The following is a 22,441-nucleotide window of genomic DNA, read 5'->3' on the forward strand; positions in this document are numbered from 1 at the left end:
ATAAATGCAAATATTCCCTAAAAACACCCAGTAAAGACAGTGATGTGGTCAGCACCGAGGCGTAAACATTGCCATGCAGTGTGATTCATTCATACTCAAAGCCTGAGTGAAAGTCCAAAACTGACTCTTGAAGTAATAACTATAGGCGCGTTTCAATTACCCTTCAAATTGCGCAAATTGAAATTGCGAATTGAAAATACGCCTAATGGAAATGCGTCAATTTCGCAAAAACGCCCATATATCGTAAAAAAGTTTTTACGCTTGCATGAGGTGGTTTTTCAGGCAATGCGAAAAAGGATTAATTCGCAAAACTGCAATGGAAACGGCTTTTTCGCATTTACAGGTCACATGGCGTATGTAAAAAGTCATATGATCATTCTTCAACGTACTATAACCTCCAAGAAACACTTCATAAGTGGCCGCGCTCCAGTATAAGGGGCTTTCCCTACTATTAATGCTTAGACAATTTACATTGCACACGTCTGCGGTGCAGTGTGGCTCTGATACGGTCACTGAAGCTGATTACGGCCACTCAATGCTTGTGTTTATGTTTTTATACAGTCTATGGTTTATTCCAGCCGTGCCACGCATGTTTCTGAAGCGGCTCTCTTTGCTGCTTCTGTAAAGATACACGCATAAGCCTCCTTTGAATAAATATAGCCAAAATCCCGCCAAAATCCGTTGCCATGACTTATTGCGAGAGGCAAAAGGTTACGTTTTAGCCGCATAACATTGGTTAATGGAAACGCCGTCATTTCGCAATACTTTTTTATCGACATTCAGAAAATATCGCCAAAGTTTTGCGCAAATCTGTAATGGAAATGCGCCTTATGACGTTCCAGGAAATCCCTAATATGGATAAAGGCATCCAGCTATCATGGCCAAAGCAATCTCTGCTGTAGCTAAGTTGAATAAAAATAAATGCTTTGACTGATGAAACGTGAAGACAATAAACACACGATTGTGAAAATATATGGTTTATGTGTGTTTTTATTAAGTCATTTCCAAGGCAAAAAAAAAAAATGCATCTGAATAATGCAGTGCTAATTGACATAGCATTTATTACAGTTGGCTATAGAAACTATAAAATATATCTTCTGCCGTATTCTGTGATAAAAATGGAAAAAAGTGTTTGTATATAAACAAATCATTGCAACAAATTGTCATTAGGAAAATATAGGAAAAATATTATAGAATACAAATTATTGGTTATTGTCCAGCAGTGTATTTGATTTCTCAGCCAATTAAAAGTAAGATATAGGAAAATAACAACAACAACAACAATTTAAAAACCTGTCAATTAGACAAAAAAAAAGGTATTATTATATTTGACATTTCTGTCCCCCTCACTTCTGAAATGATTGTTACCCCCCTCGGTCAGAACTCAAAATTACCATTTGCCTGTCAAAGTCAGTGACACACAGGAGCAGAGCTGCACAATTCTGGATAAATTGAGAATCACCATTTTTATTGGTTTCAAATAGAGATCATGATTCTCGTACGATTCTGAATATAAAACTTAAGAAAATAGCATGTCATTTACTACAGGTTGCATTAATTGCTGCAGTCTTTTTATTGCAAAATCTGCACCTCTTCTATGGCTAATATTAATTTCATAATGATCCTTACTTTGTGATGTCAAGCAATTTAAAAACCTGTCAATTAGACAAAAAAAAAGGTATTATAAAAGGTAAAAAAATTTTTTTGGCCAATAATGTATTCTGTCCATCCAAAATTAACGAGTATATATTATTGCAGAGATGTGATGTCAAGCAGCAGAAGTTAAGTGACTGTGCAAATACTACTGGCCCATTTTGGGGTAAACTAAATATGCAAGACTAGTCTTACATGTCACTGTTTATAAGACCGGGTGTTCATCCTTTGCTGGGCCGCTTAAAAAAATGGGGGCATAAATTAAGAATATACCCACTTCTCAAGGCACCACTACACCACTGATTGCAAGCGTCCCATACAATGTGCATTCTTGTGTTATGTCTTCAGTTTCCAGACTTTTGACTTCGCCATCAGATTTAAAAAAAAAAATTTTTTTGGCCAATAATGTATTCTGTCCATCCAAAATTAACGAGTATATATTATTGCAGAGACATAAAGCGAAATATATATTTTTGATAGTGGATATCTAATTTTCTTTCATCAAATAAACCAAATTCAAACTAAATTTTGAATATCTTTCAAAGATTTGATGACACAAACCTGCAAAACTTTGGCAAATCAAGTGACTCGTTCTTCCGTCATAACAGTAATTGATTTAAAGACTGTGACGGTTGGACATATCGGGCTGTTGTGATCAGCTCTTGGCCTAGTTTTTGCAGTGTGTTCCACTCCATTGAAATAGTCTGAGCCCTGTTGGTGGCTTTTTGGCTGATTGAGCATGTTGAATTGGCAGCAAAGTCCATTTGTGAGAGAGATCGCTCTGATTTGGTGTTGTGCTTAGCGAACCAATGCATGTGAAGAAAAACTAAATTGACAAAAGCAAGAAGGCTTAATTTTAATTTTTAAAGTCCAAGCTCTTCTGGGTTTCCCTTTTTGAGTAATGAATACAGACTACTGCCACCTGCTGGTAAGGAGAGTTATTTATTCTCATGCAAGTGCAGAATCTACGTTAATTGGCTGTTGGCTGTAGTGTTTGTAGTGTGTGTAAGCTCAACTTTTTTTGCCCATATGCCGGGCCGGCGACCTGAAGCAACACCAAAGTCATCACCGCTAATTCTTTTGAAGTTGGTTTGGAAAATTTACTTTCAAAAACAGTTTATGATAATGCCAACTATGGCACCCTTTGTTGCAATGCTAAGAATGTGTGAATTGTGTTCTGGTCGTGTGAAATCAAGCTTTAGTAGTCACTGTAGAAGTGTTTACATTCATGCACTTGCATAACATATGTTTCAGGCCTAATACATGTCATATGCAAAGTACTGAACTCATCAGAGCCATGTCTGTTCACCAATGGCATGCAAATCCAACCATTAGATAATTACATACATGTCTGATTTGCATGCTTCATGGATGTGTTGCAATGTTTTGTAGGACAAAGAGTATTCTAATCATTTGTCTACTTTAGCACAGTAGGCCAACGTTCCATATTTCATAATTTGTGAAATGTTTGTCTGACAGACATTCTAGAGTCATGAGTTAATGGGTCAATATCGAGTCATGAGTTAATGGGTCAATATTGAGTCAATATTACAGATTTGTACTAAAGCTCATTTTATTATGTTATTGTCACACTTTATTGCTGGTTTGAATAATAAAAAAAAAAACATAATCAAGACAAATTATTATAGAGATGTTGGTCTTTTTCCTTTCAAGCAGATAGGAATCATAACTGTAGGCTATTACCTAGAAACTAGCTGCCCGGGGGTCTTACCGGTTAGTACTGCTGACTCTTCACCTTTCTGACCCCTCTATATCATCATAAACATTCATCGTGTTATCTGCTGCTGCTACAACTGTCTCTCTCTGCTACTCTCTATCTTGCGCTAACATTCTTTTGACATAATTTTATCACTTTCATTATGTGTTTGATATTCATTTTAGTGGGACAAAATAGTTTTCAGATCAGTTGGCACCAGTTAAACACTATATGTGTGCAGTGTGTTTTGGTTAACAGTAAAATTCAAAATCACTTGCATTAAGTTTCCATAATATTTTGGATTTTGCAACTTTTCAGTTTTTACACTTTACTCATTAGGACATCCATTTTAAACCCCATTTTATTTAATAGGACAGATTTCCGAATGAAACATGATTTTCGGGAGTGACTTAAAAGTGACGTCTGTAATATTTTGTTTATCCCACTGTAGAAATGTTCTTTTTGCAGTCAGATATGGTAATTTTTTTCTGTGTGCAAAAGCGTCCAATAACATTAGCGGTTACTAAAGGTGTTTTTTCAAACATGTCAGCCCCTATGAGTTGACCCAAAAACACATAATAAAGTCGCTTAAATTCAAAGGTTTATTTTAAATGCTTAGCTACAATAAACCTCTAAAACCTTTTAATTGCATTTATTGTTGCTTCTTGGGCCCTCTGGGCATGAATATAGAGGTATATTCCAGTTTTATTCCTCTTCTATCCAGTAAAGGCAGGAAAAGGAATGAGAGAGTAGGGTTGTGTGGTAGGGTGTGGTGTCTTCACAAAGTGGAGCTCATATTTACCGTGCTGATTCATACTTCAGGCATCCTCACTCCCCTGTCTCCATCCAGCTCTTTTGCTTCTCATCCCATTTTGCAACCACTCTGTTCCACCCTCCCAGTATAACATGCATTTATAAACCTGCCAGTACCTTTCACACCCTGATACTCCCTGCCTCCAAAATCCTGATGGCTCATTGGCCTGAACTTCAAACTCTTGAACATGTTTGATGTGACTGTTACTGATAGCTGTTATGTGAGTTAAACATTGCATGTGTACAGTGTGTTTTGGTTAACAGTAAAAGTAAAAATGTCTTGCGTTTAGTTGCCATGATATTTTAGATTTTGCAACGTTCTACAAGTTTGTTTTTCCTTTAAAGAAAGGTCTAAATAATGAGGTATGCAAGCCAACAAATTTCATATTAAATATAAAAATAAAACAAATAGCCTAATATAAATACATAATAAAACATATAAATTATTTTCTTAAGGTCAGATGTCTGATCAACCAGCTCAAATTCAAACACAAATAGTTTCAAACGTTTTTCAAAGAAGTGTCACTAAGGCTGCATTTATCAAAAAAAAAAAAAAAAAAAACTAACATATTGTGTGTGTATACTATTACAATTTAAAAGAAGGATTTTCTATTTTATTATATTGTAAAATATTATTTTCAGCAGCCATTCCTCCAGTTATTTTGTTCTTGCTGATCCCAAACTTTTGATATATTTAGGCAAATGCAATAGGCATTTATTAACACATAATTATGCACATTGACACATTAAAATATATACAGATTTATTAACATATAGTTATAATTCCAGAAATGTAAACACTCAACATAGTTTACACACTATAATGCATAATGCACAAAACAAGGGAAACACAGGCTTTTATTAGTCCAAGGGGAACTGTTTTCAAGTTTGTAGGCTGCTACAATTAGGGCCAGATAATGATACCACTGGCAGCTCACTAATGACAAGCTTTGGTAGCGGTCTGCTTGCACTGTACTGCGTGGCTTATTGTGCCATTAAATCTTTGATTTTTGGCAATGCATCATTAAAACATATTGTTTTGTTTAAGGCTTGTAGTGCATTGAATAGATCTTTCGGTACACCTTTCCACTTTGCTTTAAGGGCTGGATCCGGTTTTAGTCATGTACATCCACTGAACTGGTTGGTTTGTTTCAGTCTCTTCCTGTCTAAGTGGGCTGTTCTTGTTAAGTATAGGTTGAAATATGGACAATTTGTCTTGCCGATTTTCAAAAGACTGACTTTGTGAAGCTATCCATGTCACGAGCTCCAGAACCTTTAACCTGAGCTCAAACTTTTTTTATTATTATTACGTCCAGAAATTCTCAACCTGGATGTGTAGCATTGGCATTTTAAGACATTTCGGTATCACAGAGATTGGATATTTCAGGCAAGCAAAGATCTGTGAGAAATACACAGCCTGAAATTAGAAGGAAAAACTTGGATCTTGTCCACCTTTCAGAAACTGGAATGCTTAACTGCATCATGTAACTTATATAATTAACATCAATCATCAGTTGATAACTAAATGTATTTTATCTGGCCCTAACACTGGTAGACCATATATGGCACAGAAATACTCCTGTTGTCTACTTCATGTAGAAAAGCTCATTAGTCTTATGTCACTTTGGAAGCAATTTCAGTGCTTTCTCCACTGACCAAAGAGAGAGAAGGAGCGCATGAGACCAGGAAAAAATGAGAATTAGAAGAAAAGTGTGTGAAACAGTCAGTAAGAAGCGTGCGCAGGGTGAAGTTATGAGAATAGAAAGCCATCTGGACTCCTAAAACACAGCTAGCACACACACATCTGTGAGAAGGGAAGGAAAAGCACTAGTGGTTGCTATAAATAGGATCTGCTGCATAGCTGTTTGATTATGAGGGGGAGAGGGCTTGTGGATGAGGCTGGGTTATTCTCTGTAATTGATCTGGAGCAGACGCTCAAAAAGCCCCATGCCCAGACGAAGGCAACAGCAGAATGGATGACTATATCCACTGCTGGCACGGCCCATTGCTCTGTGTCTTTTTGAGTTGTTTCTGTGCAGTTAATCCTCAGGCGGGCATGAGGCATAACAGCATGACTCTGGCTTTTGGCCCATGTTTCTCAGTTTGGCAGAGGCTTTATCTTGTTTGTACTCGATCGCCTACCCTCCATCTTTCTTCTTCTCCTTCTCAAGATTCTCTTTTGTTCAGTGTTGGGTAAACTTCTTTGAAACTGTATGAGCTACAAGCTACTTTTAATTTAAAGTAGTTCAACTACAGTTGAACTACTACTAGTTCACAGTGCTACCAAAAAAAACAGCATACAAAAAAACTTTTAAGAAGCACACTTATGCATACTTATTACAGGAAAAGTACTTCAAAATGTATACTACAAATACAAACAGAATGTAGTGATTATTGACACTTGATTGCAAATTAATTGCAATTGTAAATTAAAATGTATTATAGTTTACAAAAACTGAGCTGCTGTCAGTGTACTGAAAAAATCAGGTAAAGTTAGTAACTTTAGTAATATTGCTATGTTCAGGTATACTCTTAAAAATAAGGCCATCTATGATTCCATGAAGAACCTTAAACATCCATGGAACTTTTCCATCGCACAAAAGTTTCTTTAAAATAGAAAACGTTCATCAGATTATCAAATGTTTTTCATTCTAAGAAAAAGGTTATGTTCACTGTTGCATGAAAGGTTCTTTAGGGAACCTAAAATGGCTATTTAATGACGTTGTGAAAAAACCCTTTTTGGAACCGTTAATTTTAGTAGTTACTCCCACCATGCAGTGGTTCTTTTCTAAGATTAATATATAAATAGCACTTTGCATTCCACAGCTGTAAACCATTTGGCCTTTCCTATTTTTGACTAAAGAAATATTAATGATTGGATATGTATTGGATTTGTTCTTTCTAAAATACTGGAAAGGATTGTTGCAGCCCAGGTCCAGGATAATTTTTCTGATAATAGTTTGTATGAGCAGTTTCAATCTGGCTTCCATTCACATCATAGTGTTGAGACTGCATTAGTTAAGATTTCCAATGATTTATTGGCAGCTGCTGATTCAGGACTTCTATCTATACTTATTTTGATTGATTTGAGAGCAGCATTTGATACTATCTCGCACAGTATTTTGTTGGACAGATTGGAGTCTATTGGAAACATGGGTACTGCCCTGACTTGGTTTCGATCTTATCTAACGGGTCATACTCAATTTGTACAGTTGAAGAAGTTTACATCAAAGCCTTCATATGTTACTACTGGGGTTCCGCAGGGCTCAGTATTGGGTCCTCTCTTATTTATTATTTATCTTCTAACTCTTGATAATATTTTTAAGAAATGTGGTATTCAGTTCCACTGCTATGCTGATGACACCCAACTGTACTTGTCCTCCAATCCCACCTCTACTTTTCCTCCATCTATCCTCTCAGATTGTGTAGCTGAGATTACCTTAAACATCCATGGAACTTTTCCATCGTACAAAAGTTTCTTTAAAATAGAAAACGTTCATCAGATTATCAAATGTTTTTCATTCTAAGAAAAAGGTTATGTTCACTGTTGCATGAAAGGTTCTTTAGGGAACCTAAAATGGCTATTTAATGACGTTGTGAAAAAAACCTTTTTGGAACCGTTAATTTTAGTAGTTACTCCCACCATGCAGTGGTTCTTTTCTAAGATTAATATATAAATAGCACTTTGCATTCCACAGCTGTAAACCATTTGGCCTTTCCTATTTTTGACTAAAGAAATATTAATGATTGGATATGTATTGGATTTGTTCTTTCTAAAATACTGGAAAGGATTGTTGCAGCCCAGGTCCAGGATAATCTTTCTGATAATAGTTTGTATGAGCAGTTTCAATCTGGCTTCCATTCACATCATAGTGTTGAGACTGCATTAGTTAAGATTTCCAATGATTTATTGGCAGCTGCTGATTCAGGACTTCTATCTATACTTGTTTTGCATGATTTGAGCGTAGCATTTAATACTATTTTGCACAGTATTTTGTTGGACAGATTGGAGTCTATTGGAAACATGGGTACTGCCCTGACTTGGTTTCGATCTTATCTAACGGGTCATACTCAATTTGTACAGTTGAAGAAGTTTACATCAAAGCCTTCATATGTTACTACTGGGGTTCCGCAGGGCTCAGTATTGGGTCCTCTCTTATTTATTATTTATCTTCTAACTCTTGATAATATTTTTAAGAAATGTGGTATTCAGTTCCACTGCTATGCTGATGACACCCAACTGTACTTGTCCTCCAATCCCACCTCTACTTTTCCTCCATCTATCCTCTCAGATTGTGTAGCTGAGATTAAAGAGTGGTTTACATCAAATCTTTTTAATCTAAATAGTGGTAAGATTGAAATTCTTCTTGTTGGCTCAAAAAACAATCTGGCCAATTCTAAATGTCCCTCAGTGAATAATTATAATTTTTCAGTGTCTGTGTCTAAACAGGTTAAAAGTTTGGGTTTCATTGATTTATTGGCAGCTGCTGATTCAGGACTTCTATCTATACTTATTTTGATTGATTTGAGAGCAGCATTTGATACTATCTCGCACAGTATTTTGTTGGACAGATTGGAGTCTATTGGAAACATGGGTACTGCCCTGACTTGGTTTCGATCTTATCTAACGGGTCATACTCAATTTGTACAGTTGAAGAAGTTTACATCAAAGCCTTCATATGTTACTACTGGGGTTCCGCAGGGCTCAGTATTGGGTCCTCTCTTATTTATTATTTATCTTCTAACTCTTGATAATATTTTTAAGAAATGTGGTATTCAGTTCCACTGCTATGCTGATGACACCCAACTGTACTTGTCCTCCAATCCCACCTCTACTTTTCCTCCATCTATCCTCTCAGATTGTGTAGCTGAGATTAAAGAGTGGTTTACATCAAATCTTTTTAATCTAAATAGTGGTAAGATTGAAATTCTTCTTGTTGGCTCAAAAAACAATCTGGCCAATTCTAAATGTCCCTCAGTGAATAATTATAATTTTTCAGTGTCTGTGTCTAAACAGGTTAAAAGTTTGGGTTTCATTTCATTTGACAGTACTTTATCATTCGAAGCACATATAAATAATGTCATTCGCTCTACATATTTCCACATAAGTAATATTAATCGTCTTCGTCCGGCTCTTTTGGTAAAGAGCACAGCAATCCTTAAAGCAATCCGTGCTTTAGTCACTTACCATATATAGTCTTCTCCATAAACTTCAGCTAGTACAGAATTCAGCTGCACAAATTATTTGCAGAACTCCTATAACTGAACACATTACTCCCATATTACAACACTTGCATTGGCTCCCGGTTAAATACCGTATTAAAATCCTTCTCCTTACTTACAAGGCACTTAATAATCTTGCTCCTTCATACTTATCTGACCTTCTTCATAAATCTTGCCTTTAGGCACATCTTTTTAGGCAAGCTTTTATTCTTGTATTAGGTATGTTTAGGCTGTAATAATTATTATTGTTGTTTAAGGTTGACTGATTCAATGTAAGGTGATTTTGAGTGTCATGAAAGGCACCTATAAATAAAATGGAATAATAATAATAATAATAACACAAATTTCATAAACATTATTTGCATTCAGGGATTGTGTAGCATTTGGTTCAAAGTAAAAAAAAAGTATGGAAATACAAGAAACAGAAGTCTAAATCAGTATTTTTTATTATTTTTTTTGCTGTGGGGAGCATTTGGTACATTACTACGGCTGTACAGAAAGGATGTGCTGATGTTCCACACAGTCATAAATCTCTGTGTAAACACACCTCTCTCCTCCATTGTTATTGGAAAGAGTAACTCAGCAGCACCATGGCAACCATGACTGTGGTGCCGGGCAGTACTCTAAATCAGTGGGCAGAACGGGCCGATGGCAACTACATGTTCTGAGTAACAAGCGAAATATTCTTTACTGTGCTGCATATGGGAAATCATCAGTCTGAGAAAAGGGTTTCAGCTTGCCACAGACTGGAAACTGCCTGCTTTGCTTATAAATCTCAACATGGCAACGAACGCACTAGTTGCTCCATGCACCATGCCCCAAACCTTTAGTAAACATTTTGAACAGTCTGTTGTTGATGAATATGGAAATAAATAATTGCTTTGTGAGTTCCAGATGCTCTATGTCAATGTTCACTTTCAGTGCGTTCCAATGGAAGCTGGCCAGATCTGCCATTTTATAGCATGAGTGATTTCCTAAAGTTTACACTGAACTCCACATGGATGTGAATCTTCAAGGACAGCCGCAATTGCTAAGCACACAATTGCCACAGTTGTCTCGACGGTCACCATGATGATCTTTTTGTGCGGTTGCCATGGAAACACCATGTGTTTATGACATCAAACAGTTTAATTTGGTGTTGTAACAGTTGAACAGCTCTCTGTATCTTAACAACAGCCTCTCTGACTCATCAAACAATATTCCCTGCAGGGAAAGCTAGCATACCATCTCTTTATATAGTCAAATCTCTCTCTCTCTCTCTCTCTCGCTCTCTCTCTCTCTCTCTCTCTCCTTTGAAACATTAAAGTAGAAAAATAACTCAGCAAAAGAACAGCAGAAAAGAAAAGACTCTTCTTTTCCCTAGGGTCAAATATTTTCCCAATTCTCTCTCCTTCTGTTCGTCCATTAATATAATAAGGGAGGATTATCAGTATAAAAGAACGGTTAATTCAGACTCTGAATTCCGATGGGAGAACATACGCCTGTGACGGCACATTAAAGGCCGTTCATACAAAGAACAATAACTATAAAAATCCCTGTAACAATAACTATATAGCATCCACACCAATGCACATTAATGCTCTGTTTATTAAAATCTCAAACTCTTTTGAGATGCATTATTGTGCGGTAGTGGAGGCTAGTTTCAGGGCTGCAGTCCTATGACTGCATAATGAAAACCTGTGTGAATAATGAACGTAACACTAACCTCTTAGCATCCAAATTGAATTTCAAAATAGAACATTGCATTTGGGAGGAATATACCTTGAAAACTATCAATCGTAAATATGTGGTGAAAATGCTGCCTTGGTGGTGCTTTTGGCTCTTTCTGGATTGGCTGTCACTGTTTTTATCGTTCATCAGCTGAAAAAAACAATGTTCCGAAAGTGATTCCAGCAATCGATCTGTCGGTCTGTCTATCTATCCATTTGTATTTATCCAAACTTTCCTTGTCTAGTTTTAATTATTAACAATACATTTGTATTTAGAGCATAGTTTTCCTCTTTCCCGGGTTTTTGATTAATGCATCCAGTATTGAAACAATTTCTTTTCCAATTTGGCTACTTTTTTTATGAACTCTATTCACATTTCAGAAGTGGAAGTCGTAACTGTTGGAAAAGCTTCTATAGTGGTGAACAGATACTACAGCAAATATAATTTTTGCTTTCCCATTTGCTTCAATAGCAAAAGAAAAAAATCCATGACAGCATTCCTACACTCTAAAAAATGCTGGGTTGTTTCAACCCAATGTTGGGTCAAATATGGACTAACCCAACTGTTGGGTTAAAAAGTTAATTTAAAAATTTTACCAAAATTTAACCCAACAGTTGTGTTAGTCCACATTTGACCCAACATTGGATTGAAACAACCCAGCATTTTTTAGAGTGTATGACTTTACAAAAGAGGAAAAATATTGAGAGATTGCTTACATTAGTCAGAAGTGAGAAAGGTGTCAAATTTGCAGTCACTCCCTCAGCTGTTGTATTAGAAACACTTACACAGCAGTGTTAACTAGTTAACTGTGTTAATTGAGTTAACTGTATTTAATGCCAAGGTAAGGTAACACAACATACATGATTATTATTTTTAATGGAAATACAAAAAATAGATTTACAATGTTAATATATGTGGAAACAAAGTCTTTGAAAAGGGTCCAATAGAATGGAAGGGTAGTTAAAACTCCAAGCTCCAACCCAGGGAGATGGATCAGCACACTCTAGCGGTTAAATGTTTAACCCAACCTTCTTCGTAGTAATCCAACCACTGGGTCAAAACAACCCAATTCCTGGGTTTGTCCCTATTTTACCCAGCACTGGGTTGTATTTAACCCAGCATTTTTTAGAGTGCAGGAGCAGATTTGATTACACTTTATTTCGATAGTCCACTTTAGATATTCTATTAACTATAAGTAACTTTGTAACTACATGTCAACTACATGTCAACTAATTCTCATTAATTTGCAACTACATGTCGACTAACTCTCAGAGTAGACTGTTAGGGTAGGTTTAGGGTTAGTAGAATGTTGACAAAGAAAGTGTTTGAAGATATTAAGCAGACAGCCTACTAATACTCTACTAACTGCTAGTTGACATGTAGTTACAAAGTTACTTACTGTTAATAGAATGTCTAAAGTGGACTATCGAAATAAAGTTTTACCGCAGATTTTAATAGCATGAATGATATTTGTGAGCTCTGATGGAGGGGAATATTAATTAAATGAGACATAAGGGAAACTGAAATCGATAATCAACTTTAGTGTCACTTTTAGTGTGTGCTTATGTTGATTTTTTGATTTGTGTGTAACTGAATGTTAGGCAACCAAAACCATTTGTGCTCCTCAAACACATACACATTCCACACGTACTCCCTACCCTGGTGCTCCACATTTCCATTTCCTGCCATGGCAAAGTTATGCAACATGTCCTGAGGATTCCCTTCCACACATTCAGATATTCTTGGGAAAACCCCACACCCACTCTTTTTCCCTCTGCTCTGACCCTGTGCTGGAGTTTGTGGGTGTGGTGGTTAGCTTTGAATGGAAAGGTGGGGTGGAGGGTGTTTTGGGAGGGAATCCCTCATCGCCATGGAGACAAGGCAGGCTGGAGGCAGGCAGATGTGAAAGAGCTCTTCACATGTGACTGAAGAGAGACACTTCTGTGAGGCAGTGGAAATATTCCACCATCGACACACACAGTTTTCATTTATCAGTCTGCTGACATGTGGAAAACATTTTCAGCTAACTTCCTTGTTCTAATGAGGATCAGTTAACCCAAAAATGAGAATTCTGTCAATAAATGCAACCATCATGTTCTTTCAAACCTGTGTGGCTTTCTTTCTTCTGTGGAACAAAAACCTAAATATTTTAAAAGAAAACTTCATGCAGGTTTTGCCATGCAATGACTATTCATCATTAAAAGAAAACAAGCACCATACACTCTTAAAAATACAGGTTCTTTATTGGCATCTAAGTCTATGGAACCTTTCCAGTGCATTAAAGGCCCTGCAAAAGAGGCGGATGAATGAAAGTATAAAAGAGAGGACGTTTCTGCTGACCAGCTGGGGTTGAAGCAAGCTGATATCAGCATATGACAAACCTACACTCTTAAAAATAAAGGTGCTTCACGATGCCATAGAAGAACCCTTTTGTCTAAATGGTTCCATAAAGAACCTTTAACATCTGAAGAACCTTTCTGTTTCACAAAAGGTTCTTTGTGGTGTAAAAAGGTTCTTTAAAGAACCTTTGACTGAATGGTTCTTTGTGGAACCAAAAATGGTTCTTCTATGGCATCGCTGTGAAGAACCTTTTGAAGCACTTTTATTTTTAAGAGTGTACCTGCAAACACATGAGAGTAGTCAGACAGACAGACAGAGAGACAGTTAACCAAACCTCACACCATGTGACACACACAGAGTCAAAGGAGCTCTTGTTGTATCAGATTGTGTTTATACACACTGTGACAAACACACACACACACACACACACACACACACACACACACACACACACACATGAACATGAACTGTCTCAGAGACACACAAACAACTCTTCTGTTCATGTGCTCATATATTATGTCAATCTCTGTAGCCCACGTCCCTCCATGCTTCTGTGGTTGGCTCATGGAAAAGTCAAGCAGTCTGTGATGTGGTCTCAGCTCTCTGTAAGCGACTCATACATACACACTTTTAAAAAGTGTGCTTGTAATAATGTTAACACATTGTAATAAAGGTTTAAAGTACATTTTAAATCATTGCTTTCAATCATAATCTTTTGTTGTGCTTTAAAAACTCTTATTTTGATGTGTCAACTGACATATTAACTTCAAAGTTAATATATTTTAAATGTACTAAATTGCATTATAAATGTGTAATTCCAAATATATTTCAAGACACACAGGTTTCAATAGAAATCAATAGAAAAGTATATTTTATTTTACCATAAATGCTCATCAGCACATTCAGCAGTACACTTTAACCATATTTTAAAGACAGTTATGATATTACAAATAAAGATGTACTTAAGTTAAAAGTGAGTCTAAAAAGCACTCTAAAATGCATTTAATATATACATTTAAACTATAATGCATTTTAATGTAACTGCAATTAATATGCCATCAAGTGCCAAAAATAACATAATATTCAGTTCACTCTTAAGTATAGGCTTTATTCTGTTAAAGTATATACTTACAGTATTCCCCCCCCCCCCCCCCCCCCATAATAAGTACTCTTTTTAAAAAAAAGCCTACTTCTTTTTCACAAGGGAGCACCATTAAAAAAAGAATGTCTTCAAACATTGTGGTTAGATTTGACAGACAGATTTGTGGTTAGATTTTGTAATTTCTCTCCTTTATAGAAAAAGAAGAAACAATCCTTCCTCAAATCCACAGTGCAATCAGCAAATGCATCACGCGTTTTACACAAATAGACTAATTATGCACTGTTCAGTGCATAATAATAAATATTTAAAGGGATTTCTATCTCATGGTTTGAGAGGATCTAACCTTTCAAAAGGAAACAAGTTCAAAGAGATTTTTTTTTTCTTGGGAATGTGAAATGTAACACCCTAGCTCTTATTGTTCCCCTCATACACACGTTTACTCACATTTTCCAATCGTTTCTAATGGTGGAGTGCGTGTTTCCCTTCCTCTCTGCTCAGCAGAACAATGCAACATTAACTTGAGAGAGGCACTTTGGGATGTGAGCTCACCAAGGTGACTCTCTGACTTCCTCTAACATGTTTTCCATCTTACTGTTCCTCCATTACAGCTGCTTTTAGAGAATGTTGTTTACTCAAAATCATTGACCTTCTGACCTTTGGGTCTTTAGTGCTATAGATTAGATGCCCTTCTAATACTGTGAACATCATCGTGGTATGACTTCATATTTGAACCATTTGAAATAACACTGTACTACAGCAAGTACTTTTATTGCATACTATTACACAAGTTCATAACTGTGTGCCATAGATTTCTCTGTACTGTTTATGTTAGCATGTTAGCATTAGCATCAAGTTCATTACCTTAAAATTCATTAGGGTAGTACATTGTTTGTCATATTGTAAGAAGCTATTGTGCTTGATCCGTATCAAGCCTGCAACACGACCTCTCTCCCGTCAGATCTCCACTGTTTTATTTGATACATGCAAAAAGCTGACAAATAAACAAAACAAGTCTTTACTTAGACCCAGAGAAATAGTTTGACAAAAAAAGATTTGGTTACACTTTATTTCGATAGTCCACTTCAGACATTCTACTAACAGTAAGTAACTTTGTAACTACATGTCAACTAGCAGTCATTAGAGTATTAGTAGACTGCCTGCTTAGTATCTTCTAACACTTTATTTTGATGGGTCCACTACATACAACATACTGACTATCAGAAACTTTGCAAGTATATGTCAACTTATTCTACGAACCCTAAACCTACCCTAATAGTGCACTCTGAGAGTTAGTAGACATGTAGTTGCAAATTAATGAGAATTAGTTGACATGTAGTTACAAAGTTACTTAAAGTTATTAGAATGTCTAGAGTGGACTATCGAAATCAAGTGTAACCAAATATTTTGATAAAGTTATTGTGCCTGGCAAAATTTTGTGGATAAAATTCAGTCATTTTTATAGAAATCTGTGCAATCAGGGGTTTTGTGTGAGGGCATGAGAGCTGCAGGCAGATTTAACTCATATCAAGTTGGTCATGAAAGATTCATAAAAGTTGCTTGGTTTGATAGTGACTTCTGTGTGAGCTGTGCTTCATGCTGTACACTGCCATTTTTGACAATAGAAAATGGATTTTTGCCTGTGAAACTTGTAGAGGGAGCAGTCACAAAAGTCCATTTGGGTGCAAAAACTCACATTTTCTCATTGACAAAGTTGTCATTGGTCTTAATAACTGGTTACTTCTACACTTCTCTCTTTATTTGACATAAAATAAACATAAAATCATCCTCATGAAACAACCAAAATATTACGACATAAGTAAGAGATAATGTACATACAGCCAGTTGTTATCGCAGAATAACCCCCGAGAGGGTGATCAGGAGCCTGACGTGATTCGGAGGGGTCTTGTATCACCCCAAAGGGGGTTATTCCGTGATAACAACTGGTTGAATGTACATTATCCCACTTATTATACGGCTACTTCACAAATAAGTAAATAATTAGACACAAAATATTGATCTGAGTTTAAATATTTGAACGCAAACTTCTGCGAACACAGCAGTTGCAAGCAAGCGGCAAGTTCAAACTAGACGAACATTTAAGGGATCCGGTGCGGTCAAACCACTTATTACACAACATTTCACTATATAAATAATCAAGCGATAACATACAGTGGGTACCGAAAGTATTCAGACCCCCTTAAATTTTTCACTCTTTGTTATATTGCAGCCATTTGCTAAAATCATTTAAGTTAATTTTTTTCCTCATTAATGTACACACAGCACCCCATATTGACAGAAAAACACAGAATTGTTGACATTTAGGGGGTCTGAATACTTTCCGTACCCACTGTATATTGATTGAAGATTAAAATGTTTTAAAAACTTTCCAGTTTGTTAGTTATCTTATAGTCCATTACAGTGTACAAAACAATTGTCGCAAAATGGCAGCAGCAGCGTTTGTATGAAATGAGAGAGCGAGTCCGTGATACCAGGATGACATAATTAAATAATTGTACCCATAATATTGAATTGAGTTTTAATATTTTATTAGCTAACCAAATGCAAAGCTTCCACGAAGAAAAACTGTTCCTTGCAAGAGTATAGCGCCGACTTCAGTTACCCGGATGAGCCTGTGTTATCAGCTTTTACCAGTTGTTATCGAGGGATAACATACCTCGGAATGTCGGGACTGACCAATCAGAATCAAGTATTCCACAGAGCCGTGTAATAATTCAAAATACGTCTATCCCCATGTGCAGTACCAACAAGTAGGATGAATGAAAACACTGTGTACAAATACAAAAACCTCCAGCAGCAGCAAATAACCTTATAGCACCATAAGCTTACCAACACATTGTTTGCTTGTTTGTTGCTTTACCTGTGTAGATCATTTCTCCCAGCTCGATGCAGAGGAAAGAATAAATCAAACAACAAGAAAAGACATTTTTATATTTGTTAGTTTGGTCTGGGAATGTTGGCAGGGACATTAACAGAGCAAAACGGGATGACTCAATGTATCACACTAACGGAAAATATGTCTCCTTTACAAACAAGTCAGAGCATTGTGCTGTAGTAAAAGAGTGTGCTTGGGAACGAGGGGCTTTGCAGGATGGAATGCTGGGAATTAGGGTCGGGCAGGAGGGTGGGTGGGAGACAGGTCGGAAGGGAAGGGAAGGGCGTTGAAAGAATGGAAGAACAACAAAAGAAAGAAAACAACAATTCTCAGCTCTGGCTGAGTCGTGCATGTTCTCCATGTGTCAACCTCTGTTAGAACTGATTTAAAATAGCTCTTTCATATGCACATGCTTGTTTGACACAACAAATAGTAAAGGTTTGCATCAGGATTTCCCTGCTAAAGTTGGAATTAATGAGGGATACAGAAGGTAACCTTTAGAATGACCTTTTAACTGATACAAACCATACAATTGTGTAATATAATGTTTGTAGTCATCCTACAAACATCATAAAATCATATCAGTGACCCCAGTGAAATCAAATGTTCTGTCTAATAATGGTCTTGTTGTGAATTCAGCATGTGGGTGGGTGTGCTTTTGTTAATGTGTGCAAGGTCACCATTAACGTTAGTACGGATACTGAACAATAGGGCATTATATGGGATACAAATAGACAGGACATTGATTGTTTTGGCAGTGCTTACTTTGGAAATATGTTACACACATTTGGCAAAAGAGGCTTATTAATTTTCAGCAGAAAGTATCAGTGGTTATTGCAAAATGGTAGCATGTTGGTACAGAAGGTGGTAGTTGGGCTTTTTATTAAGTCATGGCCTGAGTAAAAAGGACCCACCACTGATTTTCTTCATTTTCGTATCTAGATATGGAAAGAAAATAAATTTACAAATGTTTTGAGAAATGTGAATTACATGATTATTTTGTTGTCTCTCTGCAGGACGAAGTGAAAATACCTTCAAAAGTCAGTGTGGCCAAGTCCATGAAGTTTACAGAGCCTGTGGAAGGAGAAGCTGAAGGTGAACACAAAGCGGCAGCAGAGGAAGGAGGAGAGGACAAAGAGAAAGTCCATCTGGACCTGTCCTCTGATGAAGAGGAGGTGGAGATCGAGGAGAACATTGAGGAGTCTCGAGCAGAGCGCATCAAACGGAGCAGCCTGCAACGCGTCCAGAACATCAAAACCGTTTTCTCCAATTACAAAATGGAGAAAACCAAGCAAAAGACCAAGGAGAATTTGGAGAAGACCAAACAGAAGACCAAAGATAACATTGAGAAAACTCGCATGAAGACCAGAGAGAACTTGGAAAAAACCAAGCAGAAGACCAAGGAGAATCTTGAGAAGACCAAACAGAAAACCAGAGAGAACCTGGAGAAAACGCGTCACAACATAGAGAAAAAGATGGGCAAACTCAGCAATCAGATGTCTGTGAACCCCGAGCGCAAGGAGAAGATCAAGTCCTCGCAGAAAAAGATGGTGAAGTCTTTCACTCCTGACCACACCATCTATGCTCGCTCCAAAATGGCCGTCTACAAGGTTCCCCCGTTCACCTTCCATGTGAAGAAGATCCGTGAAGGAGAAGTGGAGATCCAGGGAACCGAGATGGTGGAAGTTTTTGGGGAAGCAGAGGAGGTGGAGAATGCAGTGATGGAGGGAAGAGAAGATGAGGAGATGGAGATGGAAGGTGGTGAGATGGTGGATGAAGACGACGAGACAGAAGATAGCCCTGAGATGAGAGCGCTACTGGAGAGGGGAGAAGAGCTGGTGTTTGTGGAAGACCATGACAGAGATAGCGATTAGTGTTTGTGTGTGTGTTTGGGTGCTTACACATTAGAGAAACTTGTTACAGAACGTTATTTTGGTAGGACAGTATGGAAGGCTTAGATTGGTATCGAGTCAAATTTGATTTCTGAAAGCTCATCTCTGAGATTCTGATTAATGAATTGATGCCTAAAGGAGTTTTGGTTGCTTAACAGAGCATCCGTTTTGCCAAACCCTGATTGTTTTCTGCTACATCTTTGTGGAGCATCATCCCCATTAAAGTGTTTTCAGGGTTCTCTGACATAGCATAACCTCTAGTGTGTAGGAGCCCTGAGCGTGTGTGCTGTACTGCTAGTCCAGATATTGGATTCTGCAGGAGAATGTGAATGTGTCTTTTTGCATGTGTGTATTTGCTTCTTTTATTGCAGCAGAATGGTTCCAATTTAAGGTGACTCCATTCACCTAACGTTTGTGCGAGTGAGTAATTTACTGTACTAGTCCAAGTAACTTAGTTCCTTGAGTTCATCTTGTTTGGTAAGGGTAAGGGGTGGGGACTAGGCGTGCCAACCAATAAGATGCAACATGGTATCTGGGAACATTATTGTGCTAGATGGACAGCATGAACATAAAATTGTAAATATATGAAACAGATAACAGATGGATGGCTTGGTCAAATGAACAACAGACTTGTTGGACAGGTGGTTCTTTTGTTCTTGAAGATTATTTGGTCACACTTTATATTAGGTGGCCTTAACTACTATGTACTAACATTACAAGACTATGAATCTACTGTGTAACCACATTCCCACATTTTCTGCTCATGAGTTTGGGCTTAGGAGTAACAGGTTAAGGAGTAAGGGTTGGGTTACAGTTAACAGTGTAACTAATGAAATGATAGATATATTGTATCAAATTATTAAGTACACACAGTAGTAGTAAAAGCTATCTAATATAAAGTGTGACCAATTATTTTCCTTCTTGTTGTAGTCTCACATGTAGAGCCACAGACTGTTCTTCACTTTTTATAGAAGGTGGAGGAACAAACCAAAATAAGAAAACCTGAAGTATTGCTTCTAAGTGCTAATTTTTTATATATATATATATATATATATATCTTTTATATATCTTAGAGTTTAATGAATAATGTTACATTTCCTTACAACAGACTGTGGTAGTCAGACTGTTACATTAATAATTTTGGTCTCAATGTGACAAACTACACAAATAGTAAATAGTACAAAAAAGAAAAAAATGAAGCATTTAAACATCCAAAAATGATTATGCGAATAAATGTTTTTGTCCTTTTGCATGAGGTTTACTGGAAACTCTCAAATCATATTGACGATAAAATAAGTACAAATATCTATAAAATTATCTTGGTTTCAGAATGGCATTGCAGGCACCAGTGCTCTTTACCCATTTAAAACTACTGTTTGTGTAACATTTGTACGCCCCCTGGTGGACATGTGTGGTAATGTTGTAATGGGCCAAAGAGCGATGAACCCTTAGCCTCATTTATTGACCTAAGAACACAAAAGTTATAATAAGCAAAACAGGTATAAGCAGCAAAAAGCTACAGATAATGTCATCAGCACCTCCGATTTTAAATTAAACACATATGATAATGAATCACTGCTATTACTTGGAGCACAATCCTTTTTCAGATGTGTTAACTCCATTTTCCTCAATGCTCAGATTGTATCATTTCAGCAATTGCGTAATCTTGCAAAAGTTTTACTCTGCTTGAAGCATCTTATTTTTTGTTTTATTTTTGCTTGTGTAGCTGATGATGCATTTGAATACTCTCTTGTAATGTCACACGTCTTAACCACTAATGTGTTAATAAAAGCAATCATGCTTCACACTCCATGAGTGCAATTTATCTGATAAAAATGAATGTAATATTTTACACTCTATTATTATTTTACTGCATATTTACAATTACATCAAGTTTTTCCCTTCTTATGTCACACTTGCTAATAATATGACAATAGAACAGCCAGCAAAGTAATTCTGCATTATGCAACAACTTGTGTTCATAATATAATTTATATCACGACAACTGGGGTGGTTCCTTTTCAAAAGGTACATGTTTGTATCTAAGGGGTCCATTTTGGTACCTTAAAGGTACATATTAGTCCTTAATGTGTACATATTAGAACCTAATAAGTACAAAAGTGTACCTTTTAAAAAGGGACAACCCCAGTGACAGCTGTTGTACCTTTATTTCTGGGAGTATACAAGAACTTGCTACTTCCAATATGTATGCCGATACACTGCTGTGAGTATTTAAGACATACTGCTGCTGCACAAATAGCATATAAAATAACTTGTAGCAGATCTATACAGGTGGAGCTGGGGAAGGTGGAATGCACTGCGAAATGCTCTAGTGCAGTGGTTCCCAACCACGTTCCTAGAGCCCCCACAATACTGCACATTTTGCATTTCTCCTTTGTCTGATACACCCATTTCAGGTCTTGGAGTCTCTATGAGCTGATGATCTGAATCAGGTGTGTTTGATTAAAGAGACATGGAAAACATGCAGTGTTTGCAGGGCTCCAGGAATGTGGTTGGGAACCCCTGCTCTAGTGAATACTAAACAGTCATTTAAAAGTTAAAGGGTTGGTTCACCCAAAAATGAAAATTCTGTAATTAATTACTCACCTTCGTGCTGTTCCAAACCCGTAAGACCTTCGTTCATCTTCGGAACACAATTTAAGATATTTTTGAGGAAATCTGAGGGCTCTCTGACCCTCCCATAGACAGCAAGGTAACTACCACGTTCAAGGTCCAGAAAAGTACCAAGATGATCGACAAAGTAGTCCGTGTGACATCAGTGGTTCAACCGTAAAGTTACGAAGCTACAAGAATACTTTTTTGCGCAAAGAAAACAAAAATAACGACTTAATTCCACATTTTCGTCTCTACTGCGTCACTTGTGGACACGCGTTCATGACAGTACCATGACGCGAGCATGTGGCTTTTTTTGCGCAAAAAAGTATTCTTGTAGCTTCGTAACTTTACAGTTGAATCACTGATGTTACACTGACTACTTTGTCGATCATCTTGGTACCTTGACCGTGGTAGTTACCTTGCTGTCTATGGGAGGGTCAGAGAGCCCTCAGATTTCATCAAAAATATCTTAAATTGTGTTC

General features: G+C 36.9%; 1 pseudogene; it reads left to right on the forward strand.

The window, feature by feature from the left end:
- The first annotated feature begins 18,300 nt into the window (after positions 1 to 18,300).
- LOC107557237 (polymerase I and transcript release factor pseudogene) lies at positions 18,301 to 21,153 on the forward strand (annotated as a pseudogene).
- Positions 21,154 to 22,441: the final 1,288 nt, after the last annotated feature.

The sequence above is a fragment of the Sinocyclocheilus grahami genome, unplaced genomic scaffold (assembly GCF_001515645.1).
Source record: "Sinocyclocheilus grahami isolate Dianchi unplaced genomic scaffold, SAMN03320097.WGS_v1.1 scaffold594.1, whole genome shotgun sequence".
Taxonomy (NCBI): Eukaryota; Metazoa; Chordata; class Actinopteri; order Cypriniformes; family Cyprinidae; genus Sinocyclocheilus; species Sinocyclocheilus grahami.